The sequence below is a fragment of the Ranitomeya variabilis genome, chromosome 1 (assembly GCF_051348905.1).
Source record: "Ranitomeya variabilis isolate aRanVar5 chromosome 1, aRanVar5.hap1, whole genome shotgun sequence".
Classification (NCBI taxonomy): domain Eukaryota; kingdom Metazoa; phylum Chordata; class Amphibia; order Anura; family Dendrobatidae; genus Ranitomeya; species Ranitomeya variabilis.
The window spans coordinates 748,016,572-748,034,781 of NC_135232.1; the positions used below are offsets into that span (position 1 = coordinate 748,016,572).

General features: G+C 48.2%; 1 protein-coding gene across 1 annotated transcript in view; it reads right to left on the minus strand.

The window, feature by feature from the left end:
* The window catches only part of FRMD6 (FERM domain containing 6), a 64,179-nt gene extending 46,908 nt beyond the window's left edge, over positions 1-17,271 (minus strand). The window contains exon 1 of the mRNA XM_077270167.1: positions 17,105-17,271. The gene's annotated coding sequence lies outside the window, so the exon portion shown is untranslated. The remainder of the gene's footprint in view (positions 1-17,104) is intronic.
* Positions 17,272-18,210: the final 939 nt, after the last annotated feature.

Consider the following 18,210-nt stretch of genomic DNA (forward strand, 5'->3'; position numbering starts at 1 on the left):
CCACCTCCAATTCTTCATGTAGCATTTAGGCCATGTGCACACGTTCAGTTTTTTTCGTGTTTTTTCGCTATAAAAACGTGATAAAAACGCGAAAAAACACTTACATATGCCTCCTATTATTTACAGTGTATTCCGCATTTCTTGTGCAAATGTTGCATTTTTTTCCGCGAAAAAAATTGCATTGCGGAAAAAAAAAAGCAACATGTTCATTAAAAATGCGGAATTGCGGGGATTCCGCACACCTAGGAGTGCATTGATCTGCTTACTTCCCGCACGGGGCTGTGCACACCATGCGGGAAGTAAGCAGATTATGTGCGGTTGGTACCCAGGGTGGAGGAGAGGAGACTCTCCTCCACGGACTGGGCACCATATAATTGGTAAAAAAAAAAAAAAAGAATTAAAATAAAAAATAGTCATATACTCACCTTCGATGGCCCCGGAGGCATGCTGCCGCTTCCGTTCCTTTAGATTGTCTGTGTTAAGGACCTGCGATGACGTCGCGGCCTTGTGATTGGTCGCGTGACCGCTCATGTGACCGCTCAGCGACCAATCACAAGCCGCGACGTCATCGAAGGTCCTGAACACACACAGCATCTATAGGAACGGACGCCTGCAGGTGAGTAAAACCATTTTTTTAAATTATTTTTATACATTCTTTTACTATTGATGCTGCGTAGTCAGCATCTATAGTAAAAAGTTGGTCACACTTGTCAAACACTATGTTTGACAAGTGTGACCAACCTGTCAGTCAGTTTTCCAAGCGATGCTACAGATCGCTTGGAAAACTTTAGCATTCTGCAAGCTAATTACGCTTGCAAAATGCTAAAAGAAAACGCGAAAAAAACAGGAAAAAAAAATGCAGATTTCTTGCAGAAAATTTCCGGTTTTCTTCAGGAAATTTCTGCAAGAAATCCTGACGTGTGCACATACCCTAAAGGTCTTAATGTACGGAAAGTAATTTCACCATATTTCTCCAGACATCTTAACCAGCTGGTGTAAAAACAGGAACATGATAGGATGAAGTGATAAGATAAAGCATCATAATGAAGGAAACCACAGCACTGACATCCAGATAAAGTATCTGAAGACTACAGGACTTCCGTGATAGACAGCTTTTTGTTCTGGTGCCGCTCTGATACCCCAAAAGACATATCTGTAACTAGAGTTGAGCGACTTTTACTTTTTTCGGATCGAGTCGGGTTTTGCGAAACCCGACTTTGTCAAAAGTCAGGTCGGGTGAAATCGTCCGATTATTGCGAAAAGTTGGGGGCCGACTGAAACACGAAACCCAATGCAAGTCAATGGGGAATCAAAGTCGGCAGTGAGTGATGGACAGGAAAACACCTACAGTGCCCATTTTAATGCCAAAAACATCAATTCTTATTACTGAAGCTTATCAATCTTAATTTACTTAATAATAATAGTTAGGCTAAAATTGTGGTGGGTAGGGCTGGCTCAAGATTTTTGTGGGCCCAGGAAACGCGGAATACGTCACGGCGGTGGAGCAGGGAGAGGTAAGTATTTCAACTTTGCAAGTGCTGTGATCCTGAGCAAGCAGTGGGGGCCCACTCTTTGGCATTGGCACAGGGCCCCTCATAGTACGGCGGTGTGTTTGACGGCGGGTGGCGCCTAGCACCGGCAGAGACACTTTTACGTACTTTGAGGGGCCCTGTGCCAGTGACGTCGCCAACGAGTATGCCCCCCCACCTGATGAAGGAACCTGCACTTTCATCTGCACCTTCCTCTTTGTCCCCGTGTAAGGTGGTATAGTATGCGGGAAGGGGAACCTGACTTTCAGCAGTGTCAGATTCTGGGTGTGTAGAGTGCAAGGGGAATGTAGTGGTCTGGGTCAATGTACCAGCAGACTCATCTAGCAGCGGCTGGGCAATGGGCAGGATGAGGAGGAAACACAGATATAGGCCCAAATAATAAAGTGGGCTAAATGCAGTTCAAATGTGGTAACAGGACTAAACAGGCGGCATTGATTTGTTCAGTGGAGGACAACTGTAATGAGCGGCAGACACAGTTAGTAGGCCCAAATAATAAAGTGGGCTAAATGTCTGCCAAAAATTGTTCATAAATAAACAGGTGGCATAGCTAGGTACAGGGGTGGGCTCCTCTGCTGAGTAGCAGACAGTGGTAGTAGGCACAAAGTATTAACTGGTCTAAATGGAGGCCAGGGCAACTGTATATTTTAACTATCATCTATCATTTCAACAAATTTGTATTGGCAGTGCCATTGAAGGATTTAACAGCACAGACTACACAGTGGTGGAGCAGGGAGAGGTAAGTATTGCAAGTGGTAGAGCACTGTTTGAGCTGGGGGGGGGGGGGGGAAACACTCTCTCGTGGGCGGCGGTACTGGCACAGGGCCCCTCACATTACGACGGTGTGTCTGACGTTGGGTGTGCACCACCACCGTCAGAGACACTTCATTGTACTATGAGGGACCCTGTGCCAGTGCCGTCGCCCAAGAGTGGGAACACCCACCTGTCCAGGCAAACGGCACTCGCACGGGTGCTTGCGCCAGGTGGTGACCACGGCCCTATGGGGGGAGTCAGCCCATTTAGGGAGGTATAAAAATGGCCTATGGTGGACATTCAGCAGCTGCAAATGGAGGAATTGGAGCAGTCAGTAAGAGGAGGCCAAAAGCAAGACCTTTTTCAGGCAAGCTACGTGTCAGCAGGGGAAGGTGGGGCCAAATAATTTTAAATCCATGATTGGTTCATTTTAATGAAGGTTAGATCATCAACATTTCGGGTAGCCAGACGTGTCCTTTTTTCGGTCGGTATTGAACCAGCAGCACTGAAGACTCTTTCGGATAGCACACTAGCAGCAGGGCAATCGAGCTCCTGTAATGCATATTCTGCCAATTCAGGCCAGGTGTCTATTTTAGATGCCCAATAATCAAAGGAGAATGACCTGTGAGGGAGATCATCGATAAGGGAGGAAAAGTAGTTCGTAACCATACTGGAGAAATGCTGTCTCTTGTCACTTTGAATCGATGCAGCAGTACCTGTCGTGTCAGCGGTCATTGCGAAATCACTCCACAACCTGGTCATAAAACCCCTCTGTCCAACGCCACTTCGGATTTGTGCACCTCTAACACCTCTGCCATGTTGCCCCCTACGGCTCGTGTGAGAACCATCACCGCTGCTGTGTGCTGGGAATGCCTGAACCAAACAGTCTACAAGAGTTGCTTGTTTGGTAGCCAATATTTGGTCAAGGTTCTCATGTGTCATGATATTTTGTAATTTTCCTTTATATCGTGGATCCAGGAGGCAGGCCAACCAGTAATCGTCATCGGTCATCATTTTGATAATGCGGGGGTCCCTTTTCAGGATACGCAAGGCATACTCAGCCATGTGGGCCAAAGTTCCAGGTGTCAATTCACTGCTTGTGCTGGGTTGAGGAGCACTTTCTTGCAAATCAACATCACTTATGTCCCGCAAAAACCCTGTACCTGACCTTGCAACGCCACCAGTTTCTATTGCCCCCTGAGAAGCATCCTCCTCCCATAAATATTCTTCCCCATCATCCTCCTCCTCTTCGTCCGCCACCTCGTCCAGGACAGTTCCCTGAGCAGACAATGGCTGACTGTCATCAAGGCTTCCCTCCTCATCGGTTGCAGACGCCTGCGCCTTAATGTGCATCAAACTTTGCATCAGCAGACGCATTAGTGGGATGCTCATGCTAATGATGGCGTTGTCTGCACTTACCAGCCGTGTGCATTCCTCAAAACACTGAAGGACTTGACAGGTCTTGTAGCTTCGACCACTACACACCAGACAACTCCATATCTGCCATCCAAGTGCCTGCCCGTGTATGTGTATCCTCCCACAAATAAATTACAGCACGCCTCTGTTCGCACAGCCTCTGAAGCATGTGCAGTGTGGAGTTCCACCTTGTTGCAACGTCGATTATTAGGCGGTGCTGGGGAAGATTCAGCGATCGCTGATGGTTCAGCATACGGCTGGAGTGTACGGGCGACCGGCGGATGTGCGAGCAAAGTCTTCGCACCTTCAGGAGCAGGGCTGGTAACTCCGGATAATTTTTGAGGAAGCACTGCACCACCAGGTTCAAGGTGTGAGCCAGGCAAGGTATGTGTTTCAGTTCTGAAAGGGCTATGGCAGCCATAAAATTCCTTCCGTTATCACTGACTACCTTGCCTGCCTCAAGATGTACACTGCCCAGCCATGACTGAGTTTCTTGCTGCAAGTACTCGGCCAGTACTTCCGCGGTGTCTGTTGTCGCCCAAACACTTCATTTCCAACACAGCCTGCTGACGCTTACCACTAGCTGTTCGATAATGGGACACCTCGTGTGCAACAATGGCAGCTGCGGATGGAGTGGTCATGCGACTGCGCTCTGTGGACCAGCTTTCGCTTCTGGAGGAGGAGGTGGAGGGGTGGCGAACGCCTACAGCCAACTGTTTCCTAGACCGTGGGCTAGGCAGAACTGTCCCACTATGGCTGTCCCCTGTGGACCCTGCATCCACATTAACCCAGTGCGCCGTGATGGATACGTAACGTCTCTGGCCATGCCTACTGGTCCATGCATCTGTTGTGAGGTGCGCCTTTCCACTGACTGATTGCCTCAGTGCATGGACAATGCGGTCTTTGACATGCTGGTGGAGGGCTGGGATGGCTTTTCTCGCAAAGAAGTGCCGACTGGGTAGGTCATAGCGTGCTACTGCGTAGGCCATCAGGGCTTTGAAAGCTTCGCTTTCAACCAACCGGTAGGGCATCATCTCTAACGAGATTTGTATAGCAATGTGGGCATTCAAACCCTGTGTACGCGGATGAGAGGATGAGTACTTTCTTTTCCTAACGAGAGTCTCTTGTAGGGTGAGCTGGACTGGAGAGCTGCATATGGTGGAACTAGCGGTGGTGGTGGTGGACATGGCAGATTGAGAGAGGGTTGGTGATGGTATTCTTGATGTTGGCCTACATACAGTGTTTCCTACCAAAATCCTTGTGATTCCCTGACTGCGTTGGCCTTGTGACGATAAGCAATGTAGCGTTGCTGACTACCTTCATTCTGAGCAGGTGCACCAACAGTACGGGACCTTTGGTAGTTAGTCCAGGCTTGCAAGTGCATGCTGGTTAAATGTCTAAGCATGCACGTTGTATTTACATTTTGAAGATTCTTCCCTCTGCTAACGGTCTTTGAGCATTTCTTACAGATAACTTTTGACTGATCATTCGGATCTTGGTTAAACAATTGCCACACTGCACTCTTCCTACTATGGAATACCTTTTCAGGCATTGCACACTGTGCTACTTTGACCGGATGGCCACGCTGTCCTAAAACGGTTTTTGTTTTTGACACGTTTTTGGCCTGATACGGGCCTGCCAGATGACAGCTGTTGCGATGTAGATGGCTGCTGCGGATGATCCTCCTCCGCTTCTGAGCTACTGGCAGTGGCACCCTCTTGCCCCAATGGCTGCCAATCTGGGTCAACAACTGGGTCATCTATCACCTCCTCTTCAATGTCATGTGCACTTTCCTCTGTGTCACCGTGTAAGGTGCTATAGCGTTCGGGATGGAGCACCATAGTCTCATCAGGGTCAGATTCAGGCTCAGTACACTGCAAGGGCAATGTAGTGACCTGAGTCAATGGAACAGCATAATAATCTAGCTGTGGCTGTGCATCAGTGCACTCCATGTCCGATTCATCTTGTAATGGGCAGTTAACAATTTCCCTTTCTAACCCAGGCACGGTATGTGTAAAGAGCTCCATGGAGTAACCTGTAGTGTCGCCTGACGCATCCTTCACTTTTGGTTTGGGTGAAGGACACAAAGAAACGTCTTGTTCCTGACCGGGAGCATCCACTGACGACTCGCTGCTTTTATATTTGGAACTTTCTGAAGAGGAGGTGAAAGAGCTAGAGGCGGAGTCAGCAAGGAAAGCCAAAACTTTTTCCTGCTGCTCCGGCTTTAAAAGCTGTTTTCCTACTCTCAGATAAGGGAGCCTTCGAGGCCTTGTGTAGCCAGATGACGACGCTGGCTAAGCACCTCCAGCCTTAGGCCGGTTTCACACGTCAGTGATTCCGGTACGTGAGGTGTCAGTTTTCTCACGTACCGGAGACACTGACACACGTAGACACATTAAAATCAATGTGTCTCTGCACATGTCAGCGTGTTTTCACGGACCGTGTGTCCGTTTGAAAAACACGAAGACATGTCAGTGTTCGTGGGAGCGCACGGATCACACGGACCCATTAAAGTCAATGGGTCCGTGTAAAACATGTATCACACACGGATGCTGTCCGTGTGCCGTGCAGGAGACAGCGCTACAGTAAGCGCTGTCCCCCCAGCGTGGTGCTGAAGCCGCCATTCATTTCTTCTCTCCAGCAGCGATCGCTGGAGAAGAAATTAAAAATCATTGTATTTTGGGTTTTATTGCTGTAGAAATAAATATCTTTGTCTCCACCCCCCTCCCACCCCGTGTGCCCGACCGCTGGAAAGAAAATACTCACCCGGCTCCCTCGAAGCGTCCTCTCCGTGCCGCAGCTTCTCCTGTATGAGCGGTCACTTGGTGCCGCCCATTACAGTGATGAATATGCGGCTCCACCCCTATGGGAGAGAAGAAATGAATGGCGGCTTCAGCACCCAAAGCAGGGGACAGAGCTTACTTTAGCGCTGTCTCCTGCACGGTCCGTGTGGTACCCAGTCGGCACACGGCTGCCGCACGTGTGCCACACTGATGTGCCGCATGAGCTCATGGACACGGATAACTCCGGTACCGATTTTTCCGGTACCGGAATTATCTGGACGTGTGGGACAGGCCTTAGGTGCTATTGTGCTTTTCCCACTACAACCAGATGCACCACCACCACCACCATCAGTACCAGCTGGCAATGACCGCCCACAGGCTCTTCCACCAGACTTCCTTATTTTTTGGAAAATCTTACCAAAATAACAACCGTTATATGGTACTGTAAAACAAGGTAGAAGGTGTATATTAACTTGTTGAGAATTTAAATCTCCTTTTTTTTTTTGGGAGACTGAACCAAAACTCAGGCCCAGTGTATAAAACAACACAATGTAAGTGGCAGAAAGTGGCTGGCTGATATACGACAAACTAACAGGACTGAAGTATATCCACTTTGTGAGAATTTGAATCTCCCTTTTTTGGGGGGAGACTGAACCAAAACTCAGGCCCAGTGTATAAAACACCACAATGTAAGTGGCAGAAAGTGGCTGGAAGATATATGAAAAAATACAAGGACTGTAGTACAATTTCAATCTCCCTACAATGATCTCAGGACAAGCATGGCAGCAATAAAAAGGACTGCTGCACACAAAAGTGCACTGTGGACAAATAAACAAGATAACTGTGCAGAAAGGAGCAACAGGATTTTTGCTTTTAAAAAAAGCAGTTGGTTTGCACAGCAGCGTGCAAACAGCAATGCAGCTATCAGGGAGCCTTATAAGGCAGCCTAATAAGCTACAGAGCTGATGCACAAAAATATAGCCTCCACTGTCCCTGCAAAAAAAAGGTGGTGTTGGACAGTGGAAATTGCTACAGCACAAGCAGTTTGGGGGTTAATCTTCCCTCCCTAACTATATCCCTTCTTCAGATGAAGCTGCAGCAACCTCTCCCTATGCTAAGATCGGCAGAAGATGGCGGTAGGCGTGCACGCCCCTTTATACCCCCTGTGACGCCGCAGAAAGCAAGCCAATCACTGTCATGCCCTTCTCTAAGATGGTGGGGACCGAGACCCATGTCATCACGCTGCCCACACTCTGCATCCTCCTTCATTGGCTGAAAAATGGCTGTGAAAGCGTCATATGAAACGCGACTTTGGTGCGGAGATCGCCGACCTCATGGCTGATCCCACACTAGGATCGGGTCGGGTTTCATGAAACCTGACTTTGCCGAAAGTCGGCGATTTTTGAATTTGTCCGATCCTTTTCGCTCAACCCTATCTGTAACCATAGGGTTTGTGCACAGCACAATAGGGTAAGGTCTCCACACTTCCTGTCTCTATCCCATGTTCTATCTCATGACCTCTCACATCTATATGTTACATGAAAGAGCTCACTAGGTGAGGTGGATCCTCTAAGCTCAAGGACCGAGTGGGCACAAGGGCATCGGTGCAGCAGAGGGTAATGCACGCAGGACACACAGTTGACTGGAAGCCGCAGGCAGTCAGGAGACGTCCTGCAGACCGCAGACAGCCAGCAGAGATACTTACCAGAGATACTCAATACCAAGACAGAGGAGTGAGTCTTGGGAGGCTTTATAGAGGCTTAGGAAGTTCAATACAGGTGCTACTTGCAGAAAGTGTAGTGGACTGGTGTGTAGGGAGCGGAATCCAGACCTGTTACAGGTGTGTAGCACTATAGTTGGTGACAAAGTTTTGCAATTAAATATTTTTACAAAAATGTAAGAAAAACTTGACCCAAAATTGCTGCTTTAGGCTATGTGCACACATTGCGGATTTACTGCGGATCCACAGCGTTTTTTTCCGTGCAGAAACGCTGGAGAACCGCATGTAATTTACAGTACAATGTAAATCAATGGGAAAATAAAAATGCTGTGCTAATGGTGCGTAAAATTCCGCACGGAATCCATAGCGGATTAAAAAAAGGACCATGTCAATTCTTTGTGCGTTTCTGCACCCATTCCATTATAGGAAAACGAAGGGGTAAAAACGCATGAAATCCACAGCAAATCTGCAGGAAAAAGGGGCGGATTTTGACCTGCGTTTTCTGAGATGCAGAATCCACATGGAAAATTCCACAGGCAAATCTGCAACGTGTGCACGTAACCTAAAGGTAGAGAAGGGAACTAAGTTATCATGGGGCTAAATTTCAAGATGAGACACAGCCCTGTAAGGTAACAGTACTGAGGGAAAAAATAAGACTGTTTATAGGATATGTGAAAAATGTCTGACTAGTTGGGGTCCAGCAGCCAAGACTCCCACAGTAGTTAAAATTGCTTGGACAGTGATGGAGCAGTAGAGCGACCGTGTTTGTCTGTGCTTATACCTTCATTGCAAAGATGGAAGATGCACAAGGTGTGTTTGGCCATTTGCTTCACTCCCTTCTATCTCTTCTGGACACTGCTGCACCTCTCGCCTCCCTTTGGTATTTTACTAATAGCAGACATTGCTATTGTACATATTTAGGTATTGCCCTGCCAGGACCTTACTCCCTAAAGACGATGTCTTCGTAGAACCCTTTCTTCCGCTATTCCTCGAAATGGGGGCGCCACCATTCCTGCACCATTTTGGCTATTCTCAGCGGCATCCAATAAGAAGACGAAAGAACATGATGGATGGAGGGCGTTCATAATGACAGAAAGGGACATCAGAAGGAGGAGATGTAATCATACACTGGAAGAGCAAACTGGAGCGCCATAAGAGATTGTGCTGGAAATGCCCTTCCTGGTATTGAATGGAAACGACTTTGGATTCTCGTCTTTGGTTATTGGTCTTATGGGGCTAGAGGTGACAATAAATGGTCTTCTGCCAGTAGCAAGTGCACACAGATGGTTGGTATTGTCATCTGGACTTGTTCACACTCCAGCGTCATGATCTTTGAGACTTTTGTGCTCCAGGATCGTTCTCAAATATAAAAGAAGGGGCAAATTCTGGTACAATTATGCCCATTTTTTTTGGGTGTAATATCGTTTAATAATGATGGGACTTACACATCTGCTATAATCAGATACTGATAAGAAAGCTTTTGAGATTTACGGTACTTTACTCCATGTGTAGTGTTCTTCCCAGAAAAGAACTAGAAGTCTCACAATGCCACAAATGCGCCGGCATTAGTTAGGGTTGTTGTGTCCTGAGCCAAAACTTCTTTACCCAACGTAGTTTAGTAGCGAATACTAAAAGTATTAAACTAGAGAAACTTGATCGAAACCTTCATAATCATTCCACAACCACATTGCTTCTATTAATATTCTGCTCCCTTTGAAAACGTTCCCGTTAACCCTATAACAATGTCCAGAACTTGCTCCAAACGAAGTTTTTTTTTTTTTTTTGAATGAACAAGTCATCAATTCAGGCGAGTCTGTAAGAAAGTTTCCATATCCCAGATGTAGAGAATGAAACACGGGGTTTGGATTGAACATATCGGGGCAGCAGCTTCGGGAGAGGAAATGACTGACATTCCTGGTGAGTGAGACGGTGTACTCAGCGCTTAGTAATCCCATGAGCAGCGCCCTGTGGCTACACGACAGCCCATGCAATAAACGTCATGCGGATATACAGAACACGGCAATCGCCAACTAGGCCATTCACATGGGAGGGAGAAATGATAACAGGGATATAGAGAAGTAGAATATGTAACGTGACGTCCTCGCTCGCTCTCAAGCTGAAGCTCCCTGTGATTTCACCATCTAGAATGCTACATAATCTTGGCACTATCCTAATTCATGGGCGGCATGCCTCCTATCTAGTCTTCTCACTAAACTCTCCTCTCTAATCTATCCTGATTGTAGCAGCCATGCACATATTACAGCCCTGCCGCTACACCGATGCCTCCACCCTGTGCCAGTCATTACACAGGTTGTCTATCAATATATACCATATAAACTTATCACGCTCATCCACAGTGCTACAAAGCATTATGGGGAAGTCCATATGGCCACACTTGAGGCCATGTGGGCTTCTTCTGACCTATTCAATCTTTTGCTTTGTGTAAAATGGTGGTGGGCATTTTTTTTTTTTTTATTCGCGCTAAACGCAAATTGTCCCAATTTACTAGCTTGAATAGAGGAATACAGTGACAGAGGCTTGGAAAGTGCTTCCCCATACCCAAAGCACTTCAGCCTTATTCGTATATGGATTCAAACACCAATTTCTCAGGAATGGAGGATTAGACCGGTCATGTAAAGGTGTTGCTGGACTTGTCTTTGAGGCAAAGATTGGGGGGCGGCCCATTCCCTTAAGACTACACAATGCCTAGAGGATGTTTCTTTATGAAAAAGAACAAAAAAAAAAAAAAAATGAACACCGCATAAAAAGAGCCCACAAAAAAAGGAATTTTTCTATTCACTAGTAGGTAATATTTGGCTGCACTATATCTTTGCTTTTCATACAGATAGGGTGTTTACAAAGCCAAGTTTACCCTTAATAAATCATCCCCTCTGCCATTGTACATGGGACATTTGTCCTAAAAGGAGCCGCAAAATAGCCCAAAGCGCTTCATGCCTCATAGTATAAAACATGGTGAGGGTAAAAAGGAGTCTCTGGAATAGTTGGGAACTACAAGTTCCAGGATGTCTCCACAACCTCGGCCACATGTTTCTCTAGACATAAAAGCCATTCAGACATTTCTGCATACAAGAGATTAAAAGGGACAGGGGAATTGAAGGAAAATAAATCCTGTGGAGGACAATCCCAAGGACCTCCAACTACCCCCATCAGGCACTTTGCATATAAGATGCTGCATACCAGAAAATGTTTTCCTAAGAAAAGGACAGTTGTCCTCAATTTGACCTGGTCATTCCCTGGGGCCAGGTCCACAGCAGATCAATTGCCTCCAGAAAAGCGCCACTTTTCAGTAAGGTCGGCTGCACGCAGAGAGCCAGCAGCTCTGCCCCAGTCACCTCAATTCTACAATACCACTTCCAACCTGTAGACAGGGGTGGCGCTGTTATTGGAAGAAGCCAGCCATGTTTTTGTACACTACATTGGGACAAACCCATTAAAATGAGGACCTTTATCTGTTATCTGCCTGTTTAGTTTTAATGGAGTCTGCGTAATGGTTAATTTCTCTTGCGGAGGGCGCTGCAGGGGTCTTAGGCTTCCATAATCAATTCCCTTCATTAATTAGCTACATTACATTAATATTCTGGCTATTTTGGGGTAATAAGCCCTACTGTCTTGGACTATTATCTCATAATAAAAAGCTATCCCTTTAACACTTAAAGGGATGCGATATTTTTGTTGTTCTGTCCAACACTGATAAACTATGTATAAAAATGCACAAAGGACGAAGCGAAGGGGACGGGACGACTGTCTACATACAGAGTGCACAGACTCGGAGCCGTAGGGATCCTGCTAATATGGCGGATATAAAGAGTTTCAGCTGCAGCCTCCAGGATCAAGGGCAAAGCTGCAACGAAACATTGAGGCCTTATATACACGGACAGGAGGGAAGTGTATGAGATGTGAAGAAGTCTCATCCACATGCTGCAGATTTTTATATTTTCCCATGTTGTTATTTTTTCGCTAAAGAAAGAGCAATTATTTATTGCACATTTTCCCGCCATTAAATTCTCGTTCTGAAGATCACCTGCTGATCGGCAGCAAAATCTGCGGGGGCAGAAAAAATAAAAAAATAAAAAAATCTACAAAACAATAGTCCCAACTTCCAATCTTCTCCAGCTCCTACGATCCGGATAACATGTTTACCCAAACCATAGCGCGCCATGAAGACACGAGTCTTTAGGCTCCTCCATCACGTTATCCGTAATCCATCACATTATCCGTAATCTCCATTTTGCTCAGAATCTGATGCTTCTTTTATCTCTTTCCCGCACACTCTGCGCACTCAGGAGAACGTCACCTCTGTAATTGACCTCGTGCTGCAGTCGTGGATCACTGAAGACCAGCACTAGTCACACCGCCTCCTCACGCCGCCAGTTTAACATTGCAAAGTATAAGAGAAGATTTGTCATTTATTTCTTTATCCATCCGGGAAAAACACTGATGGTAAAAACAGACACACAGACCAAGCACTGATGGAAACCATGAACTCACGGACCGTACACTGATGGAAACCATGGACTCACGGACCGTACACTGATGGAAACCATGGACTCACGGACCGTACACTGATGGAAACCATGGACTCGCGGACCGTACACTGATGGAAACCATGGACTCACGGACCGTACACTGATGGAAACCATGGACTCACGGACCGTACACTGATGGAAACCATGGACTCACGGACCGTACACTGATGGAAACCATGGACTCACGGACCGTACACTGATGGAAACCATGGACTCACGGACCGTACACTGATGGAAACCATGGACTCACGGACCGTACACTGATGGAAACCATGGACTCACGGACCGTACACTGATGGAAACCATGGACTCACGGACCGTACACTGATGGAAACCATGGACTCACGGACCGTACACTGATGGAAACCATGGACTCACGGACCGTACACTGATGGAAACCATGGACTCACGGACCGTACACTGATGGAAACCATGGACTCACGGACCGTACACTGATGGAAACCATGGACTCACGGACCGTACACTGATGGAAAACATGGACTCACGGACCGGACACTGATGGAAAACATGGACTCACGGACCGGACACTGATGGAAAACATGGACTCGCGGACCGGACACTGATGGAAACCATGGACTCGCGGACCGGACACTGATGGAAAACATGGACTCGCGGACCGGACACTGATGGAAAACATGGACTCGCGGACCGGACACTGATGGAAACCATGGACTCGCGGACCGTACACTGATGGAAAACATGGACTCACGGACCGTACACTGATGGAAAACATGGACTCACGGACCGTACACTGATGACACCGATGGTAGAAAGAGACAAGTATAATTAAAAACGGACACAAAGACCGTACACTGATGATGCCGCAACCATTTTTTCCGGTCTACCATAATGACCAGAAGTGGCGCCGTTTGCAACATCACACATTTATTTTGAAAGCAATCTAACAACGCTGAGATTCTGACTAAGGCGAAGGCCACTGCTGACAGGCAGTTTTACCGCAAATGCTGCAGTTTTTGAATGCCTGTTTCCTCACGGTTTTGTCAGTAAACAACTACGGTAAGTAAGGCGGCCATCGTTCCATGTGAACGCTGTGCATCCATCAGTGTCTGAGTCCAGTTTCACTCCGTCCCGACCCTCTTGTCACATACGGCAACTATAACAAATCGATCCTATATTTACCAGGACGGAAAATATACAAGCTCGGCACCTCAGCTCCGGGAAACCGCCGGCAGCTCGGCTCCGGGGAAATGCAGCGCCTCAGCTATAGGGAACCACGGCGGCAGAACGCTGGATGTTAACCGCTTTGGGCAGTCACACATTCCCAAGTGCAAACACATGAAATAGTCCAGAAAAAAATAATCTGGACTTTGAAGGACAAATTATAGAAAAAAAAAAAATAATCCAAGGCTGAATTACTCATGGATGTAATTACTGCAATACTACAACTCTCAGCATGCCCTGCCAGCCTTCAGACAGATCATCAGACGTGGTAATGCCCACAGGCAGGAATCATACTGGCACATGAATAATGCACAAACTCTCAGCGCTGCGAGATGCCGGATGTCGTCCTGCTTTTCTCCTCTTATTCCAGCTGCACCAGGGGATTTTATACAGGAGACCTGGGCGACTACTCACATCCCGCACCTACTGCCATGTGTGACGCCTTCTGCTACACACCTGTGCCAAAAGCCGAAAGTCCTGCTCATCACACACATCCCAGGCATTGTAATAATTCACATCCCGGAATATTGACAGGATGCAAATTCCACCAAGTATGACGGGCGTACACCATATACTGCACCGCCAGGTATGTATGACGGGCGTACACCATATACTGCACCGCCAGGTGTGTATGACGGGCGTACTCCATATACTGCACCGCCAGGTATGTATGACGGGCGTACACCGTATACTGCACCGCCAGGTATGTATGACGGGCGTACACCGTATACTGCACCGCCAGGTATGTATGACGGGCGTACACCGTATACTGCACCTCCAGGTATGTATGACGGGCGTACACCATATACTGCACCGCCAGGTATGTATGACGGGTATACTCCATATACTGCACCGCCAGGTATGTATGACGGGCGTACACCGCATGCTGCACCGCCAGGTATGTATGACGGGTATACTCCATATACTGCACCGCCAGGTATGTATGACGGGCGTACACCGCATGCTGCACCGCCAGGTGTGTATGACGGGCGTACACCATATACTGCACCGCCAGGTATGACGGGCGTACACCGTATACTGCACCGCCAGGTATGTATGACGGGCGTACACCATATAACTGCACCGCCAGGTATGTATGACGGGCGTACTCCATATACTGCACTGCCAGGTGTGTATGACGGGCGTACACCATATACTGCACCGCCAGGTATGACGGGCGTACACCGTATACTGCACCGCCAGGTGTGTATGACGGGCGTACACCATATACTGCACCTCCAGGTATGTATGACGGGCGTACACCATATACTGCACCGCCAGGTATGTATGACGGGTATACTCCATATACTGCACCGCCAGGTATGTATGACGGGCGTACACCGCATGCTGCACCGCCAGGTGTGTATGACGGGCGTACACCATATACTGCACCGCCAGGTATGACGGGCGTACACCGTATACTGCACCGCCAGGTGTGTATGACGGGCGTACACCATATACTGCACCTCCAGGTATGTATGACGGGCGTACACCATATACTGCACCGCCAGGTATGTATGACGGGTATACTCCATATACTGCACCGCCAGGTATGTATGACGGGCGTACACCGCATGCTGCACCGCCAGGTGTGTATGACGGGCGTACACCATATACTGCACCGCCAGGTATGACGGGCGTACACCGTATACTGCACCGCCAGGTGTGTATGACGGGCGTACACCATATACTGCACCTCCAGGTATGTATGACGGGCGTACACCATATAACTGCACCGCCAGGTATGTATGACGGGCGTACTCCATATACTGCACCGCCAGGTATGTATGACGGGCGTACACCATATACTGCACCGCCAGGTATGTATGACGGGCGTACACCATATACTGCACCGCCAGGTATGTATGACGGGCGTACACCGTATACTGCACCGCCAAGTATGTATGACGGGCGTACACCATATGCTGCACCGCCAGGTATATATGACGGGCGCATACCACATGCTGCACCGCCAGGTATGTATGATGGGCGTACACCATATACTGCACCGCCAGGTATGTATGACGGGCGTACACCATATACTGCACCGCCAGGTATATATGACGGGCGTATACCACATGCTGCACCACCAGGTATGTATTATGCGCGTACACCGGGTGCTGCACTGCCAAGTATGTATGATGGGTGCACACCGGGTGCCGCACCGACAGGTATGTATGACGGGCGCACTCCGGGTGCTACACCTCCAAGTATGTATGATGGGCGTACATCGGGTGCTACACTGACAGGTATGTATGACGGGCGTACACCGGGTGCTGCACTGCCAAGTATGTATGATGGGTGCACTCCGGGTGCTGCCCTAACAGGTATGTATGACGGGTGCACTCCGGGTGCTGCACTGACAGGTATGTATGACGGGTGTACACTGAATGCTGCACAAACAAGTACTTATGGTGGGCACACAGCGGGTGCTGCACCAAGAGCGCATTGTCCGGCGGCATGGAGCAATCCCACTATTACTGTTTATGCAAAACTGAACAGGAAGAGATCATTTAATTTACACTATGCCTGATAAGGTGCTGAAAATCTGGTATTGCACTGCAGATGTAGAAGAGCTGAATTTGTCATCTGGCACAAATCATAGCAAGATCACAACATCGATCAAAGGGCATAATTCTGTATTTTGAATCTGAGAGGGGCTGATCCAGCTCTGCTACATCCCTGTATCCAGCTCTGCTGCAATGTAAATCATGAATAAATGAGGCACATACACAACACGCCACTTTGTAACATGATGGAAACCCAGGGATGCTCTGCACTATAAGAGTATAGGCACAAAGAGTTAAATGACAAATCCAGCTCTACTATATCTGTATGAGGCCAGCACACAGCGCTGTGTAACAGCCTCAGCCCTGCTACATCTGTATATACCTGTGGCAATCATGGAAATTGTCAACACCTGGGTGTATCACAGGGGTGTATAAACTAATGCACAGAACACACCGCATTGTGCCAATCTATAGTCTATCGCGTCGTACAACTCACTCACAATATGACAGAGTCAGCTCTGCTACATCTCCATGAATGCAGCGTAGTAATGTACAGGCATGTATTAGTCATAGGGGCGCATAGAATAATGCACATTACATGCAGACTGGGATGTCAGCCACTTACTTATGTCCTGGCAGGGGCTGGATGTCCGCATGTCCGCCTGGAGAATCCTCGGTGCAGCCAGCAGAGGTTCACACCAAAGAGAACGGAAGAAAGTTGGAGTGAGGCAGAGCCCGAGCCTCCCGATCCGCTGCCCCAGCCTCCCGATCCGCCGCCTGTGCCTCCCGATCCGCTGCCCCAGCCTCCCGATCCGCCGCCTGTGCCTCCCTGCCGATCTGCTGCCCCAGCCCCCCGATCCGCCGCCTGTGCCTCCCGATCCGCTGCCCCAGCCTCCTGATCTGCTGCCGCCTGTGCCTCCCTGCCGATCTGCTGCCCCAGCCCCCCGATCCGCCGCCTGTGCCTCCCGATCTGCCGCCTGTGCCTCCCGATCTGCCGCCTGTGCCTCCCTGCCGATCCGCCGCCTCTGCCTCCCTGCCGATCCGCCGCCTCTGCCTCCCTGCCGATCCGCTGCCCAAACCAGTGTGAGCACTTCCACACTCCCACACTCCCTGATCCTCCTGATCGTCCCTCCCCAATCCTCCCTCCCAGATCTCAGCTCGGCTCTGGAATGAAAGCATATTCGTGCTGCTGCTGCTGCTGCTGCTGATGATGATGATGTTGATGATTTTTTTTTCTCTACTCCCTTTTTTTTTGTACTTGCTTTATTAGAAAGAAACAAACACCCAGAAGAACTGAAAAAAAACTTCTACGTTTCGAACAATAACAATGTACCAGTGGAACAGTAGCTCCCACGTTTGTCAGGGGGATTAAAGACAATAAGAAAAAAACAGAAATGAACTGATAAAATGAGCAGAATTTCAGGATTACAATTATTATATTTTTAAAGGGGTTATCCAGGACTATTTAATTTTTTTGCTGCGGGCCGGAAACAATCGCAATTCATGAGCTCTGTTGACGTCATGCTGCTTGACAGTCGGCTCCCCACTGCCTAACTGCGGGGAGCCGATTCAGGATTGTGTCAATCAGCAGGACATCGGCAGTCACCCCCATCAACAGAGCAGAGCTGATCTGTTGCTGTGCAGCAATTGAATCGCCGAGTAGTATTGGCAGGTTGTTGCCTCGGTTTTTAGGTCCATAGCTGTCCTGGACATCCCCTTTAAAAGTTAATT